Source organism: Lampetra planeri, chromosome 24 (assembly GCF_965212315.1).
Source record: "Lampetra planeri chromosome 24, kcLamPlan1.2.h2, whole genome shotgun sequence".
Classification (NCBI taxonomy): Eukaryota; Metazoa; Chordata; class Hyperoartia; order Petromyzontiformes; family Petromyzontidae; genus Lampetra; species Lampetra planeri.
Window position 1 is genome coordinate 2,543,428 of NC_136130.1, and position 24,290 is coordinate 2,567,717.

The following is a 24,290-nucleotide window of genomic DNA, read 5'->3' on the forward strand; positions in this document are numbered from 1 at the left end:
CAAATCCCGGACGAGCCCAAGCACCATTTTCTTGGAAATTGGTCATTTTTGAACTGGCCCTGGCATTTATCTTCACAACGTTTGTTGCCCAGCATGCTGAGGTATGGTCAATCAATGCTATAAATGACAAAGCGAAGGGACTCCGTTCATCCATGAATTAGCAAATGCCTTTATATCATGATAATAACTTGACACCAATGAGGAAATCATGATTAAAATCAAAATTGGTGTAAAATAAGCAATTCACGAAATCGCATCATTGAAATGGTTTTTAGCCTGACTAAATCTCGGCAAATTCTTGACTCATTGTCCTATTCTCCGTCATTTTACAATGCAAAAGTCATGCTTTTTAAATGAATCCTCGTATACAAGTACTCGTATTTATGCGCTATGTCGACAGAAAGGTCGCTTGTTGGTCTAAGGGTATGGTTCTCGCTTTGGATGCAAGAAGTTCCCGATGCCAAGCTCGGTAGGTTTATTTTTCTGGGATGAGTAGACAATCATAAGAACAATACACGAAGAGTCCTCCGACCTGAATTTTATTCATCTCAAGAGAGTATTAGAGTGTGTGGTGAGTAAAGTTAGAAATGTCCTTAAATATTGGATCACATATCATTGTTTTTGTTATAGAAAAGACATATTGCTGTTCGTACAAGTCTATAGCCATGCATTTTCAACCAACATCTTGTATTAAGAACATTGTCAAAACTTATTTGTGCCAAAAATGTTCATTATCTCTCAGCAAAGTTACATCTCATGAGATAATCGAAGTGTTGATTGAACCTCATTTTCAAACATTATTCACTGGTTGAAGATGAGTGGCTCGTTGGTCTATGGGTATGATTCTCGCTTAGGGTGTGACAGGTCCCGGGTTCAATCCCGGTCGAGCCCAAGCACCATTTTCTTGGGGATTGGTCGACAAAAACCCAATTCAATTTTGAACTGGCCCTGGCTTTTATCTTCACAACTTTTGCTGCACATCATGTTGAGGTATGGTCAATCAATACTATCAATGACATAGCGTAGGGACTCCTTCGTTCATCCATAAATTAGCAATTATGATAATATCTTGACACCAATGATGATGCCATGATTAAAATCAAAATAGGTATAAAATAAGCAGTTCACGAAATCGCATCATTGAAATGGTTTTTAGCCTGACTAAATCTGGGCAAATTCTTGACTCATTGTCCTATTCTCCGTCAGTTTACTATGCAAAAGTCATGCTATTTACATGAATCCTCGTATACAAGTACTCGTATTTACGCGCTATGTCGACAGAAAGATCGCCTGTTGGTCTAGAGTTATGGTTCATGCTTTGGATGCAAGAAGTTTACGATTCCAAGCCCGGTAGGTTTATTTTTATGGGATGAGTAGACAATCATAAGAACAATACACGAAGAGTCCTCCGACCTGAGTTTTATTCATCTCAACAGAGTATTAAAGTGTGTGGTGAGTAAAGTTAGAAATCTCCTTAAATATTGGATCCCATATCATTGTTTTTGTTATAGAAAAGTCATATTGCTGTTCGTACAAGTCTATAGCCATGCATTTTCAACCAACATCTTGTATTAAGAACATTGTCAAAACTTATTTGTGCCAAAAATGTTCATTATCTCTCAGCAAAGTTACATCTCATGAGATAATCGAAGTGTTGATTGAACCTCATTTTCAAACATTATTCACTGGATGAAGATGAGTGGCTCGTTGGTCTAGGGATATGATTCTCGCTTAGGGTGCGAGAGGTCCCGGGTTCAAATCCCGGACGAGCCCAAGCACCATTTTCTTGGGGATTGGTCGACAAAAACCCAAGTCAATTTTGAACTGGCCCTGTCTTTTATATTCACAACTTTTGCTGCACAGCATGTTGAGGTATGGTCAATCAATACTATCAATGACATAGCGTAGGGACTCCGTCGTTCATTCATAAATTAGCAATTGCCTTTATATCATGATAATAACTTGACACCAATGAAGATGCCATGATTAAAATCAAAATTGGTGTAAAATAAGCAATTCACGAAATCGCATCATTGAAATGGTTTTTAGCCTGACCAAATCTGGGCAAATTCTTGACTCATTGTCCTATTCTCCGCCATTTTACTATGCAAAAGTCATGCTTTTTACATGAATCCACGTATACAAGTACTCGTATTTATGCGCTATGTCGACAGAAAGGTCGCTTGTTGGTCTAGGGGTATGGTTCTCGCTTTGGATGCAAGAAGTTCCCGATTTCAAGCCCGGTAGGTTTATTTTTCTGGGATGAGTAGACAATCACAAGAACAATACACGAAGAGTCCTCCGACCTGAATTTTATTCATCTCAAGAGAGTATTAGAGTGTGTGGTGAGTAAAGTTAGAAATGTCCTTAAATATTGGATCCCATATCATTGTTTTTGTTATAGAAAAGTCATATTGCTGTTCGTACAAGTCTATAGCCATGCATTTTCAACCAACATCTTGTATTAAGAACATTGTCAAAACTTATTTGTGCCACAAATGTTCATTATCTCTCAGCAAAGTTACATCTCATGAGATAATCGAAGTGTTGATTGAACCTCATTTTCAAACATCATTCACTGGTTGAAGATGAGTGGCTCGTTGGTCTAGGGGTATGATTCTCGCTTAGGGTGCGAGAGGTCCCGGGTTCAAATCCCGGACGAGCCCAAGCACCATTTTCTTGGAAATTGGTCATTTTTGAACTGGCCCTGGCATTTATCTTCACAACGTTTGTTGCACAGCATGCTGAGGTATGGTCAATCAATGCTATAAATGACATAGCGAAGGGACTCCTTCGTTCATCCATGAATTAGCAAATGCCTTTATACCATGATAATAACTTGACACCAATGAGGAAATCATGATTAAAATCAAAATTGGTGTAAAATAAGCAATTCACGAAATCGCATCATTGAAATGGTTTTTAGCCTGACTAAATCTGGGCAAATTCTTGACTCATTGTCCTATTCTCCGTCAGTTTACTATGCAAAAGTCATGCTATTTACATGAATCCTCGTATACAAGTACTCGTATTTATGCGCTATGTCGACAGAAAGGTCGCCCGTTGGTCTAGGGGTATGGTTCACGCTTGGGATGCAAGAAGTTTACGATTCTAAGCCCGGTAGGTTGATTTTTCTGGGATGAGTAAACAATCATAAGAACAATACACGAAGAGTCCTCCGACCTGAGTTTTATTCATCTCAACAGAGTATTAGAGTGTGTGGTGAGTAAAGTTAGAAATGTCCTTAAATATTGGATCCCATATCATTGTTTTTGTTATAGAAAAGTCATATTGCTGTTCGTACAAGTCTATAGCCATGCATTTTCAACCAACATCTTGTATTAAGAACATTGTCAAAACTTATTTGTGCCAAAGATGTTCATTATCTCTCAGCAAAGTTATATCTCACGAGATAATCGAAGTGTTGATTGAACCTCATTTTCAAACATTATTCACTGGTTGAAGATGAGTGGCCCGTTGGTCTAGGGCAGGGGTCTGCAACCTTTAAGACATAAAGAGCCACTTGGACCCGTTTCCGAAGGAAAAAATAAACTGGGAGCCGCAAAACCATTGCAACATTTAAAACAAATATAACACTGCATATATTGTTTCTTACCTTATTGCTATATACAGGATCGTGCAGTCAGCTGTCAATCTGAATAAAAAAAGGACTTTTTCACTTAACAATGTAAAATATATTTTTGCAAATTAATAGCTAAATTACCTGGTTAATGGGATTTTTGCTCCTGAACCTCAGTGCACAGTGTCTGCACATCAGGGCTGTAAGACGTCACCTTCATTTTCACACAGGCTTGCAAGCTGTCATCTGTGAGGCGTGATCGATGTTTGTTTTTAATATAGTTCATGTTGGAGAAGACCTGCTCACATACATATGTGGAGCCGAAGATCGACAGGACTCCAAATGCATACTTTTTCATGTTTATATAAGTGTTGGGGATGGCATTCCATGTTTCGAATACAAGTTTGTCCTGTTTGGGAAGGTTTTCAATATCACTCCATTTATGATTCTGAGCCAGAATGGCCTTCTGACGGGCAACATCCTCAAGAGTAGCGGTCAAGCATTTGAACTTGGACACCCATATATCTTTGTCGGCTATATCGGCCAGTTCCATCTCAAGATCAGGTTGACTTACACCTGCAAATGCAGTCATATTCAATAGGGATGGATCGATCGCCAGGGGAGTGACAGGGAAGGATAATGTCGTTTTTTCCTCTCTGAACTCACAGAATCGTTTCCCAAACGAACTTTGCATTGTGGTGATTGCAGACTTGAAATATTCCAAATTTATCGTATCATGACTTTGTTTGAACTCTCTCAAAGAGGGAAAGTGAGACAGTGTACCTCTCTGTAAATCTTTGACAAACACTGTCAACTTGCGCTCGAATGCCAAAACCTCCTCCAGCATGTGCAGGGCTGTGCCTCCTTTCCCCTGAAGAGTTGTATTTAGCGTGTTTAGATGTGCTGTCATGTCTACCATAAAATGTAATTTTTCCAGCCACTCTGGCTGTTCCAGCTCAGCAAAGGTGAGCTCTTTGCTGCCCAGGAAGGTTTTTACTTCTTCCAAACATGTGACAAAGCAACGGCAACGTTATTGCCTGTCACCGGGCGGGCAGTGTGGAGCGGAGCGGCGACCTGTCAGCAGCGGCAACGCCAGAGCAGGTGTCACAGTGCGCCTCCTCCCCTCGCTAGCATCCGCCCCGGAGCCGCGGTCAAGGTTCAAAAGAGCCGCATGCGGCTCCGGAGCCGCAGGTTGCCGACCCCTGGTCTAGGGGTATGATTCTCGCTTAGGGTGTGAGAGGTCCGGGGTTCAAATCCCGGACGAGCCCAAGCACTATTTTCTTGGGGATTGGTCGACAAAAACCCAAGTCAATTTTGAACTGGCCCTGGCCTTTATCTTCACAACTTTTGCTGCACAGCATGTTGAGGTATGGTCAATCAATACTATCAATGACATAGCGTAGGGACTCCTTCGTTCATCCATAAATTAGCAATCATGATAATATCTTGACACCAATGATGATGCCATGATTAAAATCAAAATTGGTATAAAATAAGCAATTCACGAAATTGCATCATTGAAATGGTTTTTAGCCTGACTAAATCTGGGCAAATTCTTGACTCATTGTCCTATTCACCGTCAGTTTACTATGCAAAAGTCATGCTTTTTACATGAATCCTCGTATACAAGTACTCGTATTTATGCGCTATGTCGACAGAAAGGTCGCTTGTTGGTCTAGGGGTATGGTTCTCGCTTTGGATGCAAGAAGTTCCCGATTCCAAGCCCGGTAGGTTTATTTTTCTGGGATGAGTAGACAATCATAAGGACAATACACGAGGACTCCTCCGACCTGAGTTTTATTCATCTCAACAGAGTATTAGAGTGTGTGGTGAGTAAAGTTATAAATGTCCTTAAATATTGGTTCCCATATCATTGTTTTTGTTATAGAAAAGTCATATTGCTGTTCGTACAAGTCTATAGCCATGCATTTTCAACTAACATCTTGTATTAAGAACATTGTCAAAACTTATTTGTGCCAAAAATGCTCATTATCTCTCAGCAAAGTTACATCTCATGAGATAATCGAAGTGTTGATTGAACCTCATTTTCAAACATTATTCACTGGCTGAAGATGAGAGGCTCGTTGGTCTAGGGGTATGATTCTCGCTTAGGGTGCGAGAGGTCCCGGGTTCAAATCCCGGACGAGCCCAAGCACCATTTTCTTGGGGATTGGTCGACAAAAACCCAAGTCAATTTTGAACTGGCCCTGGCCTTTATCTTCACAACTTTTGCTGCACAGCATGTTGAGGTATGGTCAATCAATACCATCAATGACATAGCGTAGGGACTCCTTCGTTCATCCATAAATTAGCAATCATGATAATATCTTGACACCAATGATGATGCCATGATTAAAATCAAAATTGGTATAAAATAAGCAATTCACGAAATCGCATCATTGAAATGGTTTTTAGCCTGACTAAATCTAGGCAAATTCTTGACTCATTGTCCTATTCTCCGTCAGTTTACTATGCAAAAGTCATGCTATTTACATGAATCCTCGTATACAAGTACTCGTATTTATGCGCTATGTCGACAGAAAGGTCGCCTGTTGGTCTAGGGGTATGGTTCACGCTTGGGATGCAAGAAGTTTACGATTCTAAGCCCGGTAGGTTTATTTTTCTGGGATGAGTAGACAATCATAAGAACAATACACGAAGAGTCATCCGACCTGAGTTTTATTCATCTCAACAGAGTATTAGAGTGTGTGGTGAGTAAAGTTAGAAATGTCCTTAAATATTGCATCCCATATCATTGTTTTTGTTATAGAAAAGTCATATTGCTGTTCGTACAAGTCTATAGCCATGCATTTTCAACCAACATCTTGTATTAAGAACATTGTCAAAACTTATTTGTGCCAAAGATGTTCATTATCTCTCAGCAAAGTTATATCTCATGAGATAATCGAAGTGTTGATTGAACCTCATTTTCAAACATTATTCACTGGTTGAAGATGAGTGGCTCGTTGGTCTAGGGGTATGATTCTCGCTTAGGGTGTGAGAGGTCCCGGGTTCAAATCCCGGACGAGCCCAAGCACCATATTCTTGGGGATTGGTCGACAAAAACCCAAGTCAATTTTGAACTGGCCCTGGCCTTTATCTTCACAACTTTTGCTGCACAGCATGTTGAGGTATGGTCAATCAATACTATCAATGACATAGCGTAGGGACTCCTTCGTTCATCCATAAATTAGCAATTGCATTTATATCATGATAATAACTTGACACCAATGATGATGCCATGATTAAAATCAAAATTGGTGTAAAATAAGCAATTCACGAAATCGCATCATTGAAATGGTTTTTAGCCTGACTAAATCTGGGCAAATTCTTGACTCATTGTCCTATTCTCCGTCATTTTACTATGCAAGAGTCATGCTTTTTTACATGAATCCTCGTATACAAGTACTCGTATTTATGCGCTATGTCGACAGAAAGGTCGCTTGTTGGTCTAGGGGTATGGTTCTCGCTTTGGATGCAAGATGTTCCCAATTCCAAGCCCGGTAGGTTTATTTTTCTGGGATGAGTAGACAATCATAAGAACAATACACGAAGAGCCATTCGACCTGAATTTTATTCATCTCAAGAGAGTATTAGAGTGTGTGGTGAGTAAAGTTAGAAATGTCCTTAAATATTGGATCCCATATCATTGTTTTTGTTATAGAAAAGTCATATTGCTGTTCGTACAAGTCTATAGCCATGCATTTTCAACCAACATCTTGTATTAAGAACATTGTCAAAACTTATTTGTGCCAAAAATGCTCATTATCTCTCAGCAAAGTTACATCTCATGAGATAATCGAAGTGTTGATTGAACCTCATTTTCAAACATTATTCACTGGTTGAAGATGAGTGGCTCGTTGGTCTAGGGGTATGATTCTCGCTTAGGGTGCGACAGGTCCCGGGTTCAATCCCGGACGAGCCCAAGCACCATTTTCTTGGGGATTGGTCGACACAAGCCCAAGTCAATGTTGAACTGTCCCTGGCTTTTATCTTCACAACTTTTGCTGCACAGCATGTTGAGGTATGGTCAATCAATACTATCAATGACATAGCGTAGGGACTCTTTCGTTCATCCATAAATTAGCAATCATGATAATATCTTGACACCAATGATGATGCCATGATAAAAATAAAAATTGGTGTAAAATAAGCAATTCACGAAATCGCATCATTGAAATGGTTTTTAGCCTGACTAAATCTGGGCAAATTCTTGACTCATTGTCCTATACTCCGTCATTTTACTATGCAAGAGTCATGCTTTTTACATGAATCCTCGTATACAAGTGTAATGCGGGCGTAAACGGCTTGGCGGATATGACGTCATGGGGGGAGGAGTCAGGGTCACGTGGGGGGGAGATGGTATAGCGGGGAGACAGGAAGACATCTGGGTCAGTCGGGGGAGGGAAGAGTGGAGACCGCGTTGGGTGGTCGCCGTGCCTCAGCCTGGTGGCTGAGGGGCTCATGACGGCGCCAGCCAGCGGGACGGAAGAGAGAGTGATTGGAGACTGGGAAAGAGTGAGGCCACGCAGGGCGGAGAAGGGGTGAGTGGCGAGATCGCCACATACACAGAGAACGAGGTTCGGCACCGTCGGCCAACGGTGACCGACCCCGGAGCAGCAGGAGCAGCGAGGAGGCTGCAAACAGCAGCGGGTCTGCAAGGAGAGTTCGGCAGCGGGAGCTGCCCACAGAGTTCAGCAGCGGGTCTGCAAGGAGAGGAAGGAGGCTGCAATAGTGACAGCAGCCTGGGGCTGCAAAGCAGAGAGTATATAGGGTAGTGCCGTGAGGGTCAGAATAGCCGAGCGGATGGAACAACAACATGGACACGCTCTAAGACACCACATTTCTGGGTTGTGCGCGTGTGCCATTCTTGCGTGTCGGTTGCCGTTGTTGTGCTATTATTATTCTTGTTGTTCTGTTCCGGTTCCTGATCCTTCCCCTTTCGTTACTTGTGTTGTTGTTATAAGCTCCGTTGTGTCTGGGGGACTCCTGGTTGTGATGCCTTCGCCCGCATTATTTTGTTCTGTTTCAGCCGAGGACGGCTGTAATTTTCTCTACGGGGGAGGGTGGTGTAATGCGGGCGTAAACGGCTTGGTGGATATAACGTCATGGGGGGAGGAGTCAGGGTCACGTGGGGGGGAGATGGTATAGCGGGGAGACAGGAAGACATCTGGGTCAGTCGGGGGAGGGAAGAGTGCAGACCGCGTTGGGTGGTCGCCGTGCCTCAGCCTGGTGGCTGAGGGGCTCATGACGGCGCCAGCCAGCGGGACGGAAGAGAGAGTGATTGGAGACTGGGAAAGAGTGAGGCCACGCAGGGCGGAGAAGGGGTGAGTGGCGAGATCGCCCCATACACAGAGAACGAGGTTCGGCACCGTCAGCCAACGGTGACCGACCCCGGAGCAGCAGGAGCAGCGAGGAGGCTGCAAACAGCAGCGGGTCTGCAAGCGGAGTTCGGCAGCGGGAGCTGCCCACAGAGTTCAGCAGCGGGTCTGCAAGGAGAGGAAGGAGGCTGCAATAGTGACAGCAGCCTGGGGCTGCAAAGCAGAGGGTCTCTAGGGGAGTGCCGTGAGGGAAAAGCTGAGAACCCAAATAAAGGACACGGAGTCAGAGAGAAGCGTCCGAGTTCTTTATTACACAAGTACTCGTATTTATGCGCTATGTCGACAGAAAGGTCGCTTGTTGGTCTAGGGGTATGGTTCTCGCTTTGGATGCAAGATGTTCCCAATTCCAAGCCCGGTAGGTTTATTTTTCTGGGATGAGTAGACAATCATAAGAACAATACACGAAGAGCCATTCGACCTGAATTTTATTCATCTCAAGAGAGTATTAGAGTGTGTGGTGAGTAAAGTTAGAAATGTCCTTAAATATTGGATCCCATATCATTGTTTTTGTTATAGAAAAGTCATATTGCTGTTCGTACAAGTCTATAGCCATGCATTTTCAACCAACATCTTGTATTAAGAACATTGTCAAAACTTATTTGTGCCAAAAATGCTCATTATCTCTCAGCAAAGTTACATCTCATGAGATAATCGAAGTGTTGATTGAACCTCATTTTCAAACATTATTCACTGGTTGAAGATGAGTGACTCGTTGGTCTAGGGGTATGATTCTCGCTTAGGGTGCGACAGGTCCCGGGTTCAATCCCGGACGAGCCCAAGCACCATTTTCTTGGGGATTGGTCGACACAAGCCCAAGTCAATGTTGAACTGTCCCTGGCTATTATCTTCACAACTTTTGCTGCACAGCATGTTGAGGTATGGTCAATCAATACTATCAATGACATAGCGTAGGGACTTCTTCGTTCATCCATAAATTAGCAATCATGATAATATCTTGACACCAATGATGATGCCATGATTAAAATCAAAATTGGTATAAAATAAGCAATTCACGAAATCGCATCATTGAAATGGTTTTTAGCCTGACTAAATCTGGGTAAATTCTTGACTCATTGTCCTATTCTCCGTCAGTTTACTATGCAAAAGTCATGCTATTTACATGAATCCTCGTATACAAGTACTCGTATTTACGTGCTATGTCGACAGAAAGGTCGCCTGTTGGTCTGGGGGTATGGTTCACGCTTTGGATGCAAGAAGTTCCCGATTCCAAGCCCGGTAGGTTAATTTTTCTGGGATGAGTAGACAATCATAAGAACAATACACGAAGAGTCCTCCGACCTGAGTTTTATTCATCTCAAGAGAGTATTAGAGTGTGTGGTGAAAAAAGTAAAAAATGTCCTTAAATATTGGATCCCATATAATTGTTTTTGTTATAGAAAAGTCATATTGCTGTTCGTAAAAGTCTATAGCCATGCATTTTCAACCAACATCTTGTATTAAGAACATTGTCAAAACTTATTTGTGCCAAAAATGCTCATTATCTCTCAGCAAAGTTACATCTCATGAGATAATCAAATTGTTGTTTGAACCTCATTTTCAAACATTGTTCACTGGTTGAAGATGAGTGGCTCGTTGGTCTAGGGCAGGGGTCGGCAACCTACCGCTCCGGAGCCACATGCGGTTCTTTACGGGCTGCTTCTTGACGATATGTACGTATGTACATAGATGCATTGCGGCTCTTGAAATACTGAAGTTTGTACCGAATTGGAAAGAAATGGCTCTTCTTGTTTTTTTGGTTGCCGACCCCTGGTCTAGGGGTATGATTCTCGCTTAGGGTGCGAGAGGTCCCGCGTTCAAATCCCGGATGAGCCCAAGCACCATTTTCTTGGGGATTGGTCGACAAAAACCCAAGTCAATTTTGAACTGGCCCTGGCTTTTATCTTCACTACTTTTGCTGCACAGTATGTTGAGGTATTGTCAATCAATACTATCAATGACATAGCGTAGAGACTCCTTCGTTCATCCAGAAATTAGCAATCATGATAATATCTTGACACCAATGATGATGCCATGATTAAAATAAAAATTGGTGTAAAATAAGCAATTCACGAAATCGCATCATTGAAATGGTTTTTAGCCTGACTAAATCTGGGCAAATTCTTGACTCATTGTCCTATTCCCCGTCAGTTTATTATGCAAAAGTCATGCTATTTACATGAATCCTCGTATACAAGTACTCGTATTTACGCGCTATGTCGACAGAAAGGTCGCTTGTTGGTCTAGGGGTATGGTTCTCACTTTGGATGCAAGAAGTTCCCGATTGTAAGCCCGGTAGGTTTATTTTTCTGGGATGAGTAGACAATCATGAGCTTAACCGGCCCCTGCCATGGTTTGTGCAGCTTAGGGGAGGTCCCCGCCCGCACCTGCGGGCAGTGCAGCCAGGCCATGTCCCCCACTCGCCAGGGGCATTTACCATTCGAGTGCCGGGCGCAACGTTCGTTCCGTGCCTGGGTCTTGGCAGTAGCCAATCAGGCCCCCTCCCGTGCCTCGGTGACGCATCGAACAGTGTCTTGAATGTACTCGGGGAGAGGCTTAACAGGACCCTCCGCCCCCGTACCCAGCTGTACGTCCACCGGCGGCACATTCTCGCGGCCGTACATTAGAAAAAATGGAGAATACCCTGTGGACGCATGAGGCGTCAACCGATACGCAGAGAGTACCCCAGGGATATGCAAATCCCAATCAGCTTGTTTCTCGTTAACCATGTGACATAGCATGGCCGACAGCGTTCGATTAAGCCGTTCCACCATGCCATCTGTCTGCGGGTGGTAGGGAGACGTACAAACCTTCTTGGTTCCCAGAGCAGCGCACACTTCCGCCAATAATTTAAAAGAAAAATGTTGCCCCTGATCCGTGAGCAGCCTTTCTGGTGTCCCTTTGTCCATTACATATCCAAACAGGAAGGCGTCCATGATAGACGCCGCCGACTGGTCGGGTAAGGGCAAAGCCATCGGCCAGCGGGAAAGATATTCCACCCCGACCAGCAAAAATGTATTGCCCCTAGCGGATGGCGGGAAGGGTCCCAAAATATCCAATGCCACCAACTCGTTAATCAGAGCCACCTGTATAGATTGCACTGGCAGCACATATGGGTTTTTAGGCGGCTTCCGCCGGGCACACTCGGGACACACCCGAATGTGTCCGACGACATCCGTCGTCATGCCGTGCCAGATGTAGTCTCGCTGCAACGTCAACAAAGTTTTCTGCAGAGGTGTGGACTCGAGTCATGTGACTTGGACTCGAGTCAGACTCGAGTCATGAATTTGATGACTTGCGACTCGACTTGGACTTGCATAACAATGACTTTGTCCCACCTATGAGATGTGGACTCGAGTCATGTGACTTGGACTCGAGTCAGACTCGAGTCATGAATTTGATGACTTGCGACTCGACTTGGACTTGCATAACAATGACTTTGTCCCACCTCTGGTTTTCTGCACCCTGAGAAAATTCCTGCAGGGTTTCCAACCATCGTGCCAGTTGGCCAGATGGTTGGTCAACTCTCAGGGCATATTGCAGAGCCGCATGGTTCGTGCGCACAATAAACGAATGGCCGTATAGATACGGCCGATATTGGCGGAGAAAATAGACAATAGCCAATAGTTCGTGGCGAGTAACGCAGTAGCGGGTTTCTGCCGGGGACAGCACGCGGCTACCGTAGGCTACCACGCGTTCCACGCCGCCCTTGGACTTTGACAGAATGGCCCCGATCCCGGTGTCACTAGCGTCCGTATCCAGAATAAAAGGGCGATCAAAATCCGGATAGTCCAATGTCGGCGCCGTCGCCAAATGATCGCGTAGGCCCTCAAACGCCGTTTCCTCCGGCGGTCCGCAACTGAACCTCCGATCCTTCCCCGTAAGGAGGTGCAAGGGCCTAGCGATCATAGCAAAGTTCAGAACGAACCTGCGATAATATGAGGCGAACCCAAGGAAGCGACGTACGTCCCCTACTGAGGCCGGGGGTTAGCCAGTTGCGAACGCACGCCGTCTTCTCTGGGTCTGTGGCCACCCCGTCCGCACTGACTATGTGTCCCAAATAACGCATGGATCGTTGCAGTAGGTGACACTTTTTGGGTTTAAATTTCAGATTGGCGGAGCGCATCCTAGCAAATACCGTTTCCAATCTCTGTAGATGTTCGTCAAATGTGCGGCTAAAGACGATGACATCGTCTAAATATATCAAACATGTCTCCCACTGCAGACCCGTTAACACCAGCTCCATCAACCGCTGAAAAGTGGTGGGGGCAGCATTCAAGCCCATCGGAAGACAATTAAACTGAAATAAGCCCTGCGGCGTACGGAAAGCCGTCTTTTCCCTCGAGGACTCATCCAGGGGAAGCTGCCAGAATCCCAAGGAGAGATCAAGCGTTGAAAAAACTTCGCCCCGGACAAGGCATCGAGGGAATCATCCATACGTGGCAGGGGGTACGCGTCTGCCACGGACACTTTGTTTAATTTGCGAAAATCGACGCAAAATCACAGTTTCCCATCCTTTTTCTTCACAAGCACTACCGGCGCGCCCCATGGACTGTTAGACGGGGATATTATGTCAGCAGCCAGCATGTCCTCCACTGTGCCACGAACATGATCCCGCTCCGTCGGGCTCAACCGATGCGAGTTCAACCGAATCGGAGCAGCGTCCCCCGTATCAATGTGGTGGGAAAGCAAGGAGGTGCGTCCCAAGTCAAAATCATCCGAGCTGAACACGTCGGAATAGCTTAGCAACAGCGCGCGAAGCGCGGACCGTTGTTCCCCGGTCAGGGATGAGTTCTCCCCGCACATCTCGGCAACCCATCGATCATCCTGCCCCGTGGGGCCCGAAACCCCCCCTACCATGTCCCGGTGGCCCCGGTCGTCATGGGCCGTGAACGCAGTCGTGGCGTGAGCCAAAACCGTTCCGGCCGGTACGCACTCCCATTCAGCACTTGTAAAAACGGAGGCTGACCCGACTGGACAATCGTTTGTGCCCCAACTAGCGCCGAGCCGCCCGTTATAGCCATGTACGGTGATAACAAAACCCCCGCCGCTCCCTCAACGCCAGGCACTGGTTTCCGATATCTCAACGGAATAAGCATCTGCGAACCAGGTGGAATGTCAACAGATACCTCGGACAGCGCCTGCACCTGGCAGTCAGGGGCAGACTGGCCCTAGGGCGACGGCAAGAACTAAATTTTCCGACCACCTGGCAATTCAATGCAATTTTGATTAACCCTTATTTGAATGGGCATTTTTGCCAGGAAATCGGTCCCCAACAAACAGGGCACCGCGAGGGACCTGGAAATCAAAACGGCCCCTGAAGCCGACACCACCCCAATCGATATGTTGGCGTCCACCTGGCCCACAATGCCCATACTTCCCCCGTTCGCCGCTATGCAAGAGTCATAAACCGGTTGCACTCTCCCCGGCGGAATGCCCAAGAGATGGAAAATGACGTCTGATATAATGGTCGCGGACGCACCGGAGTCCACCAAAATACGCACCTCGACCCCCTGAATAGAACCAGGCACAGTGGACGACCCAGTAGCGGCCGCAACCACCCTCCGTGCCAATCTCCGCCACTGCGTCAGTGAGCGACACGGGTCAATCGGCAGCCCCCCATTGTTAACGACACACGGACCGCTCGGCGATGGTGATGCATGAGGTGACAGGCCTTGCCGGGTGTCTGATGCACACCGACTTGCCTGTCCTGGATGGTCCTTTCGCGTCACGTCCGTGGCCGAGGCCTCCAGCTGGGGCGGCCCCGGGATGTGAGCCCAACAATCCCTGGCGAAGTGGCCCTTACGGCCGCAGCGGAAACACTCCACGTCGTTTCGCCACGCGGCACCCCCTCTGTCCCGACGCTCCCGCGTCGGCGGCCCGGACTCCAGCCCCGCTCCCCCTCGAGCAGGCCACTGAGCGGAGGTGGCCATCATCTCCTGCGGACCCTTGTCGTCAGGAACGTAGACCGCATTCTTAGGATCCCATCCTGTAGCACCGCCTTCGACGATGGGGCCCCCCATCCAAGCTGACACCTGTTTCCACCGTCGAAGGTTAAATTGGGCATCTAAGCACTTAGCTGCAGCATGGGACGTCAACTTATCATGGCCGCACACCGGCATGGGGATCCCCAAGTCTCTAGATAATTCCAGCATCTTGCCCAATATGAGGGGTTCCAACAAATCAGGCTCCGTCTCAGGATATGCGGCCATAGCCAGTTCCAGAACGGCGCCTCAGAATGCCACCGGCGATTCTTCAGGCGCCCGTTGCCGCTGTACGAATCTGCGATGAGCATCGTCTGGAGGCTCATACGCATCCGCCATTTCCTCAAAGACCCCCTGTAGCGTCCTCTTCTTTTCGGCCTTGATGGAGCGGAAGAACCTGACGGACTCGTCGTCGAGAAGTGTTGGTAGGACTTCCAGGGCCTCCGCGTCCGTCCATTTGGCGGATCGTACAGCCGCTTGAAAACGGCAGGCGAACGCGCTCCAATCTCCGCCGATGGAGAACTCTTTAACAGTTGTTAAATGATGGCTGCGGGTCCTTGCTCCGCCGTCCTTCGTCGATGGTGACTCGTGCGGCAGCGACAAGATGGCGTCACTCCGCAACGTGTTCAAGATGGCGGCTCCCCGCGGTGGAGGGCATAAGATGGCGGCTTCCCGCCATTCCTCCTCGGCCACGCCCAAGATGGCGGCTTCGTGCCGCGTGGTGGAGAGGGCTGACGGCGTCGGCAAGGCCCCGGCCCGCTGTTCCCCGCTGGGCCTCCCCGAAGTCGTCGCCGGCGTCACGAGGTCTCACAACTGCGTCAACACCGCCTTAAGTGCCTCCAGTTGGGCCGCCACCTGTCGCCATCCTTCATCAGCGTCCACTTGCGCGGATGGACCCACCGAAGCGGCAACGTCCTGCACCCCCGGACCGTCGCTCGTCCCAGCGTCGCTTCCCCCCTCCATCGTCAGTAGCGCCACCGCTGGAGGGAGGTCGTCTTCAGAAGATGCTGCAGAAGATGGTGCAGGGACGTTCTTTCTTCTGAGCTGTTTTGACATGCCGTTTCACTTCTGACACCAGTGTAATAAAGGACTCTTTCACAGTGTCGATCTCCGTTGTCCTTTATTTGGGTTCGTGTAAATCTCGCTCCCACGGCGTCCTCACTCAGGCCCGCGTCTCCTCCGTCGATCACTCCACAGCCACCCTGCTGCTCCGTTCTGCAGCCACACTGCTGCTCCGCCCTGCAGCCACACTGCTCCTCCGCTCTGCAGCCACACTGCTGTTCCGCTCTGCAGTCACCCTGCTGCTCCGCTCTGCAGCCACACTGCTGCTCCGCTCTGCAGCCACTCTGCTGCTCCGCTCTGCAGCCACACTGCTCCTCCGCTCTGCAGCCACACTGCTCCTCCGCTCTGCAGCCACACTGCTGCTCCGCTCTGCAGCCACGCTGCTCCTCCGCTCTGCAGCCACACTACTGCTTCGCTCTGCAGCCACCCTGCTGCTCCGCTCTGCAGCCAGCCTTCCACAGCCCGCTAGCCCCCTGCGCCCTGACACCGATGGCCGACGGTGCCGAGGTCTCCCAACACGTGGCGATCGCGCCACCCTCCCCGTACTGCCCAGCGTGGCCTCCTCCCGTTTCACTCTGTCTCAACTCCCCAATCCTCTTCCGGTTCTCTCCCTAAATCCTCTCCCCAACGTGACCCTAACTCCTCCCTCCTCACGTGACCCAGACTCCGCCCCCCTCAATCCTTGCTCGCATTACACAAGTACTCGTATTTATGCGTTATGTGAACACAAAGGTAGCTTGTTGATCTCGGGGTATGGTTCTCGCTTTGAATGCAAGAAATTCCGGAATCCAAGCCCGGTAGTTTTATTTTTCTGGGATGAGTCGGCCATCATAAGGATAATACACGAATACTCCTGCGACCTCAGTTGTATTCATCTCAATAGCTTATTAGAGTGTGTGGTGAGTTAAGTTAGAAATGTCATTAAATATTGGTTCCCATATAATTGTTTTTGTTATAGAAAAGTGATATTGCTTTTCGTGCAAGTCTATAACCATGCATTTTCAACCAACATCTTGTATTAAGAACATTTTCTAAACTTATTTGTGTCAAAAATGTTCATTATCTCTCAGCAAAGTTACATCTTATGAGATAATCGAAGTGTTGATTTAACCTCATTTTTATACATTATTCAGTGGTTGAAAACATGTGGCTCGTTGGTCTAGGGCAGGGGTCTGCAACCTTTAAGACATAAAGAGCCACTTGGACCCGTTTCCGAAGGAAAAAATAAACTGGGAGCCGCAACACCATTGCAACATTTAAAACAAATATAACACTGCATATATTGTTTCTTACCTTATTGCTATATACAGGATCGTGCAGTCAGCTGTCAATCTGAATAAAAAAAGGACTTTTTCACTTAACAATGTAAAATATATTTTTGCAAATTAATAGCTAAATTACCTGGTTAATGGGATTTTTGCTCCTGAACCTCAGTGCACAGTGTCTGCACATCAGGGCTGTAAGACGTCACCTTCATTTTCACACAGGCTTGCAAGCTGTCATCTGTGAGGCGTGATCGATGTTTGTTTTTAATATAGTTCATGTTGGAGAAGACCTGCTCACATACATATGTGGAGCCGAAGATCGACAGGACTCCAAATGCATACTTTTTCATGTTTATATAAGTGTTGGGGATGGCATTCCATGTTTCGAATACAAGTTTGTCCTGTTTGGGAAGGTTTTCAATATCACTCCATTTATGATTCTGAGCCAGAATGGCCTTCTGACGGGCAACATCCTCAAGAGTAGCGGTCAAGCATTTGAACTTGGACACCCATATATCTTTGTCGGCTATATCGGCCAGTTCCATCTCAAGATCAGGTTGACTTACACCTGCAAATGCAGTCATATTCAATAGGGATGGATCGATCGCCAGGGGAGTGACAGGGAAGGATAATGTCGTTTTTTCCTCTCTGAACTCACAGAATCGTTTCCCAAACGAACTTTGCATTGTGGTGATTGCAGACTTGAAATATTCCAAATTTATCGTATCATGACTTTGTTTGAACTCTCTCAAAGAGGGAAAGTGAGACAGTGTACCTCTCTGTAAATCTTTGACAAACACTGCCAACTTGCGCTCGAATGCCAAAACCTCCTCCAGCATGTGCAGGGCTGTGCCTCCTTTCCCCTGAAGGGTTGTATTTAGCGTGTTTAGATGTGCTGTCATGTCTACCATAAAATGTAATTTTTCCAGCCACTCTGGCTGTTCCAGCTCAGCAAAGGTGAGCTCTTTGCTGCCCAGGAAGGTTTTTACTTCTTCCAAACATGTGACAAAGCAACGGCAACGTTATTGCCTGTCACCGGGCGGGCAGTGTGGAGCGGAGCGGCGACCTGTCAGCAGCGGCAACGCCAGAGCAGGTGTCACAGTGCGCCTCCTCCCCTCGCTAGCATCCGCCCCGGAGCCGCGGTCAAGGTTCAAAAGAGCCGCATGCGGCTCCGGAGCCGCAGGTTGCCGACCCCTGGTCTAGGGGTATAGATTTTCGCTTCGGGTGCGAGAGGTCCCGGGATCAAATCCCGGACGAGCCCAAGCACCATTTTCTTGGGGATTGGTCAATTTTGAACTGGCCCTGGCTTTTATCTTCACAAATTTTGCTGCACAGCATGCTGAAGTATGGGCAATCAATGCTATCAATGACATAGCGTAGGGACTCTTTCGTTCATCCATAAATTAGCAATCATGATAATATCTTGACACCAATGATGATACCATGATTAAAATAAAAATTCGTGTAAAATAAGCAATTCAAGAAATCGCATCATTGAAAGGGTTTGTGCCTGACTCAATCTGGGCAAATTCTTGACTCATTCAGTTTACTATTCAAAGTTATGATTTTTACATGAAGCCTCGTATACAAGTACTCGTATTTATGCGTTATGTGGACACAAAGGTAGCTTGTTGATCTCGGGGTATGGTTCTCGCTTTGAATGCTAGAAATTCCGGAATCCAAGCCCGGTAGTTTTATTTTTCTGGGATGAGTCGGCCATCATAAGGACAATACACGAAGACTCCTGCGACCTGAGTTGTATTCATCTCAATAGATTGTTAGAGTGTGTGGTGAGTCAAGTTAGAAATGTCATTAAATATTGGTTCCCATATAATTGTCTTTGTTATAGAAAAGTGATATTGATCTTCGTGCAAATCTATAACCATGCATTTTCAACCAACATCTTGTATTAAGAACATTTTCAAAACTTATTTGTGTCAAAAATGTTCATTATCTCTCAGCAAAGTTACATCTCATGAGATAATCGAAGTGTTGATTTAACCTCATTTTCATCAGGCTGGAGAGGCACAGAGAGAAGAAGAAAGATGTGCACGTGTCGTTCCTCGACCTTGAAAAGGCATTTGACAGGGTCCCCCACGACCTCATCTGGCACTCGCTTCGATCCCATGGAGTCCCTGAAACCTACGTGCATTGGGTGCAACTCCTATACAAGAACGTCACAAGTGCATTCAGGTGTGCAGTGGGCATATCACCGCCATTTCCGATCAGCGTTGGAGTGCACCAAGGATCGGCCCTGTCACCACTCTTGTTTATCTTGTGCATGGACACGATCACTGCCGACCTGCACACGCCCCTGCCATGGTCAATTCTCTACGCGGATTACGTCCTCCTCTCAGATGAAGAGAAAGGAGAAGTGGAAAGACAAACGCGCCTGTGGAAGGAACGTTTGGACGAAAACGGGATGAGGTTTAACATCAAAAAGACGGAGTATATGGAGTGTGGCCCCCAAACCGACGGCACCATCAGCATTGACGGAGAAGATCTGAAGAAAGTGACGGACTTTAAGTACCTGGGCTCCACCATCAGCTCAGATGGTAGCATCACGACTGATGTGAGGTCACGAGTCAATGCGGCATGGATGAAGTGGAGGCAAGTCACCGGAGTCCTCTGTGATCGGAAAATACCGGATAGGCTGAAGGGAAAAATTTACAAGACCATCGTCCGACCGGTGGCACTCTATGGATCCGAGTGCTGGCCAGCCACAACTGTACACGAACAAGCTCTCCACACCATGGAGATGAGGATGCTCAGATGGAGCCTCGGACTCACTCGATGGGATCGTGTCATGAACGAAGACGTTCGGAAGCGACTTGGTGTGGCCCCCATTGCGGACAAGATGCTTGAGGCAAGGCTTCGGTGGTACGGCCATGTGATGCGAAGTGAAGAGTCATCAGTGGCCAAGACTGCCATGCGTATTGAGCCAGAGGGCCGCCGTCCACGCGGACGTCCGAAGAAGCGATGGATGGTTCGGATAAAGGAAGACATAAAGACGGTCAACGCATCCCCTGAAGATGCCCTGGACCGAGCCAAATGGAGAAGACAATGCCGAAAAGCGGACCCTGCGCCACAGCGGGAACAACGCTAGGAAGAAGAAGATTCACTGGTTGAAGATGAGTGGCTCGTTGGTCTAGGGGTATGATTTTCGCTTCGGGTGCGAGAGATCCCGGGTTCAAATCCCGGACGAGCCCAAGTACCATTTTCTTGGGGATTGGTCAATTTTGAACTGGCCCTGGCTTTTATCTTCACAACTTTTGCTGCACAGCATGCTGAAGTATGGGAAATCAATGCTATCAATGACATAGCGTATGGACTCCTTCGTTCATCCATAAATTAGCAATCATGATAATATCTTGACACCAATGATGATACCATGATTAAAATAAAAATTCGTGTAAAATAAGCAATTCAAAGAATCGCATCATTGAAAGGGTTTGTGCCTGACTCAATCTGGGCAAATTCTTGACTCATTGTCCTATTCTCTTTCAGTTTACTATTCAAAAGTTATGATTTTTACATGAAGCCTCGTAAACAAGTACTCGTATTTATGCGTTATGTGGACATAAAGGTAGCTTGTTGATCTCGGGGTATAGTTCTCGCTTTGAATGCAAGAAATTCCGGAATCCAAGCCCGGTAGTTTTATTTTTCTGGGATGAGTCGGCCATCATAAGGACAATACACGAAGACTCCTGCGACCCGAGTTGTATTCATCTCAATAGATTGTTAGAGTGTGTGGTGAGTCAAGTTAGAAATGTCATTAAATATTGGTTCCCATATCATTGTTTTTGTTATAGAAAAGTGATATTGCTTTTCGTGCAAGTCTATAACCATGCATTTTCAACCAACATCTTGTTTTAAGAACATTTTCAAAACTTATTTGGGTCAAAAATGTTCATTATCTCTCAGCAAAGTTACATCTCATGAGATAATCGAAGTGTTGATTGAACCTCATTTTCATACATTATTCACTAGTTGAAAACGTGTGGCTCGTTGGTCTAGGGGTATGATTTTCGCTTCGGGTGCGAGAGGTCCCGGGTTCAAATCTCGAACGAGCCCAAGCACCATTTTCTTGGGGATTGGTCAATTTTGAACTGGCCCTGGCTTTTATCTTCACAACTTTTGCTGCACAGCATGCTGAGGTATGGGCAATCAATGCTATCAATGACATAGCGTAGGGACTACTTCGTTCATCCATAAATTAGCAATCATGATAATATCTTGACACCAATGATGATACCATGATTAAAATCAAAATTCGTGTAAAATAAGCAATTCAAGAAATCGCATCATTGAAAGGGTTTGTGCCTGACTCAATCTGGGCAAATTCTTGACTCATTGTGCTATTCTCTTTCAGTTTACTATTCAAAAGTTATGATTTTTACATGAAGCCTCGTATACAAGTACTCGTATTTATGCATTATGTAGACACAAAGGTAGCTTGTTGGTCTCGGGGTATGGTTCTCGCTTTGAATGCAAGAAGTTCCGGATTCTTTGCCCGGTAGTTTTATTTTTCTGGGATGAGTCGGCCATCATAGGGACAATACACGAAGACTCCTGCGACCTGAGTTGTATTCATCTCAATAGATTGTTAGAGTGTGTGGTGAGTCAAGTTAGAAATGTCATTAAATATTGGTTCCCATATCATTGTTTTTGTTATAGAAAAATGATATTGCTTTTCGTGCAAGTCTATAACCATGCATTTTCAACCAACATCTTGTATTAAGAACATTTTCAAAACTTATTTGTGACAAAAATGTTCATTATCTCTCAGCAAAGTTACATCTCATGAGATAATCGAAGTGTTGATTGAACCTCATTTTCATACATTATTCACTGCTTGAACATGAGTGGCTCGTTGGTCTAGGGGTATGATTTTGGCTTTGGGTGCGAGAGGTCCCGGGTTCAAATCCCGGACGAGCCCAGGCACCATTTTCTTGGGGATTGGTCAATTTTGAACTTGCCCTGGCTTTTATCTTCACAACTTTCGCTGCACAGCATGCTGAGGTATGGGCAATCAATGCTATCAATGACATAGCGTAGGGACTACTTCGTTCATCCATAAATTAGCAATCATGATAATATCTTGACACCAATGATGATACCATAATTTAAATCAAAATTCGGGTAAAAGAAGCAATTCAAGAAATCGCATCATTGAAAGGGTTTGTGCCTGACTCAATCTGGGCAAATTCTTGACTCATTGTGCTATTCTCTTTCAGTTTACTATTCAAAAGTTATGATTTTTACATGAAGCCTCGTATACAAGTACTCGTATTTATGCGTTATGTGGACACAAAGGTAGCTTGCTGGTCTCGGGGTATGGTTCTCGTTTTGAATGCAAGAAGTTCCGGATTCTTTGCCCGGTAGTTTTATTTTTCTAGGATGAGTCGGCCATCATAGGGACAATACACGAAGACTCCTGCGACCTGAGTTGTATTCATCTCAATAGATTGTTAGAGTGTGTGGTGAGTCAAGTTAGAAATGTCATTAAATATTGGTTCCCATGTAATTGTTTTTGTAATAGAAAAGTAATATTGCTTTTCGTGCAAGTCTATAACCATGCATTTTCAACCAACATCTTGTATTAAGAACATTTTCAAAACTTATTTGTGACAAAAATGTTCATTATCTCTCAGCAAAGTTACATCTCATGAGATAATCGAAGTGTTGATTGAACCTCATTTTCATACATTATTCACTGCTTGAACATGAGTGGCTCGTTGGTCTAGGGGTATGATTTTGGCTTTGGGTGCGAGAGGTCCCGGGTTCAAATCCCGGACGAGCCCAGGCACCATTTTCTTGGGGATTGGTCAATTTTGAACTGGCCCTGGCTTTTATCTTCACAACTTTCGCTGCACAGCATGCTGAGGTATGGGCAATCAATGCTATCAATGACATAGCGTAGGGACTACTTCGTTCATCCATAAATTAGCAATCATGATAATATCTTGACACCAATGATGATACCATAATTTAAATCAAAATTCGGGTAAAAGAAGCAATTCAAGAAATCGCATCATTGAAAGGGTTTGTGCCTGACTCAATCTGGGCAAATTCTTGACTCATTGTGCTATTCTCTTTCAGTTTACTATTCAAAAGTTATGATTTTTACATGAAGCCTCGTATACAAGTACTCGTATTTATGCGTTATGTGGACACAAAGGTAGCTTGCTGGTCTCGGGGTATGGTTCTCGCTTTGAATGCAAGAAGTTCCGGATTCTTTGCCCGGTAGTTTTATTTTTCTAGGATGAGTCGGCCATCATAGGGACAATACACGAAGACTCCTGCGACCTGAGTTGTATTCATCTCAATAGATTGTTAGAGTGTGTGGTGAGTCAAGTTAGAAATGTCATTAAATATTGGTTCCCATATAATTGTTTTTGTAATAGAAAAGTAATATTGCTTTTCGTGCAAGTCTATAACCATGCATTTTCAACCAACATCTTGTATTAAGAACATTTTCAAAACTTATTTGTGACAAAAATGTTCATTATCTCTCAGCAAAGTTACATCTCATGAGATAATCGAAGTGTTGATTGAACCTCATTTTCATACATTATTCACTGCTTGAACATGAGTGGCTCGTTGGTCCAGGGGTATGATTCTCGCTTTGGGTGCGAGAGGTCCCGGGTTCAAATCCCGGACGAGCCCAGGCACCATTTTCTTGGGGATTGGTCAATTTTGAACTGGCCCTGGCTTTTATCTTCACAACTTTCGCTGCACAGCATGCTGAGGTATGGGCAATCAATGCTATCAATGACATAGCGTAGGGACTACTTCGTTCATCCATAAATTAGCAATCATGATAATATCTTGACACTAATGATGATACCATGATTAAAATCAAAATTCGTGTAAAATAAGCAATTCAAGAAGTCGCATCATTGAAAGGGTTTGTGCCTGACTCAATCTGGGCAAATTCTTGACTCATTGTGCTATTCTCTTTCAGTTTACTATTCAAAAGTTATGATTTTTACATGAAGCCTCGTATACAAGTACTCGT

At 45.6% G+C, this 24,290-nt stretch overlaps 8 non-coding genes across 8 annotated transcripts; all 8 read left to right on the forward strand.

Annotated features, from left to right (window-relative positions):
• The first annotated feature begins 1,701 nt into the window (after positions 1–1,701).
• TRNAP-AGG (transfer RNA proline (anticodon AGG)) lies at positions 1,702–1,773 on the forward strand. Its single transcript has one exon. It is a non-coding gene; the product is annotated as a tRNA-Pro (tRNA).
• Positions 1,774–2,594: 821 nt separating this feature from the next.
• TRNAP-AGG (transfer RNA proline (anticodon AGG)) lies at positions 2,595–2,666 on the forward strand. The gene has a single exon. It is a non-coding gene; the product is annotated as a tRNA-Pro (tRNA).
• A 2,992-nt stretch (positions 2,667–5,658) lies between these two features.
• Positions 5,659–5,730, forward strand: TRNAP-AGG (transfer RNA proline (anticodon AGG)). Its single transcript has one exon. It is a non-coding gene; the product is annotated as a tRNA-Pro (tRNA).
• An 810-nt stretch (positions 5,731–6,540) lies between these two features.
• On the forward strand, positions 6,541–6,612 carry TRNAP-AGG (transfer RNA proline (anticodon AGG)). The gene has a single exon. It is a non-coding gene; the product is annotated as a tRNA-Pro (tRNA).
• A 13,794-nt stretch (positions 6,613–20,406) lies between these two features.
• Positions 20,407–20,478, forward strand: TRNAP-CGG (transfer RNA proline (anticodon CGG)). Its single transcript has one exon. It is a non-coding gene; the product is annotated as a tRNA-Pro (tRNA).
• Positions 20,479–22,136: 1,658 nt separating this feature from the next.
• Positions 22,137–22,208, forward strand: TRNAP-UGG (transfer RNA proline (anticodon UGG)). Its single transcript has one exon. It is a non-coding gene; the product is annotated as a tRNA-Pro (tRNA).
• Positions 22,209–23,001: 793 nt separating this feature from the next.
• TRNAP-UGG (transfer RNA proline (anticodon UGG)) lies at positions 23,002–23,073 on the forward strand. Its single transcript has one exon. It is a non-coding gene; the product is annotated as a tRNA-Pro (tRNA).
• A 793-nt stretch (positions 23,074–23,866) lies between these two features.
• On the forward strand, positions 23,867–23,938 carry TRNAP-UGG (transfer RNA proline (anticodon UGG)). The gene has a single exon. It is a non-coding gene; the product is annotated as a tRNA-Pro (tRNA).
• Positions 23,939–24,290: the final 352 nt, after the last annotated feature.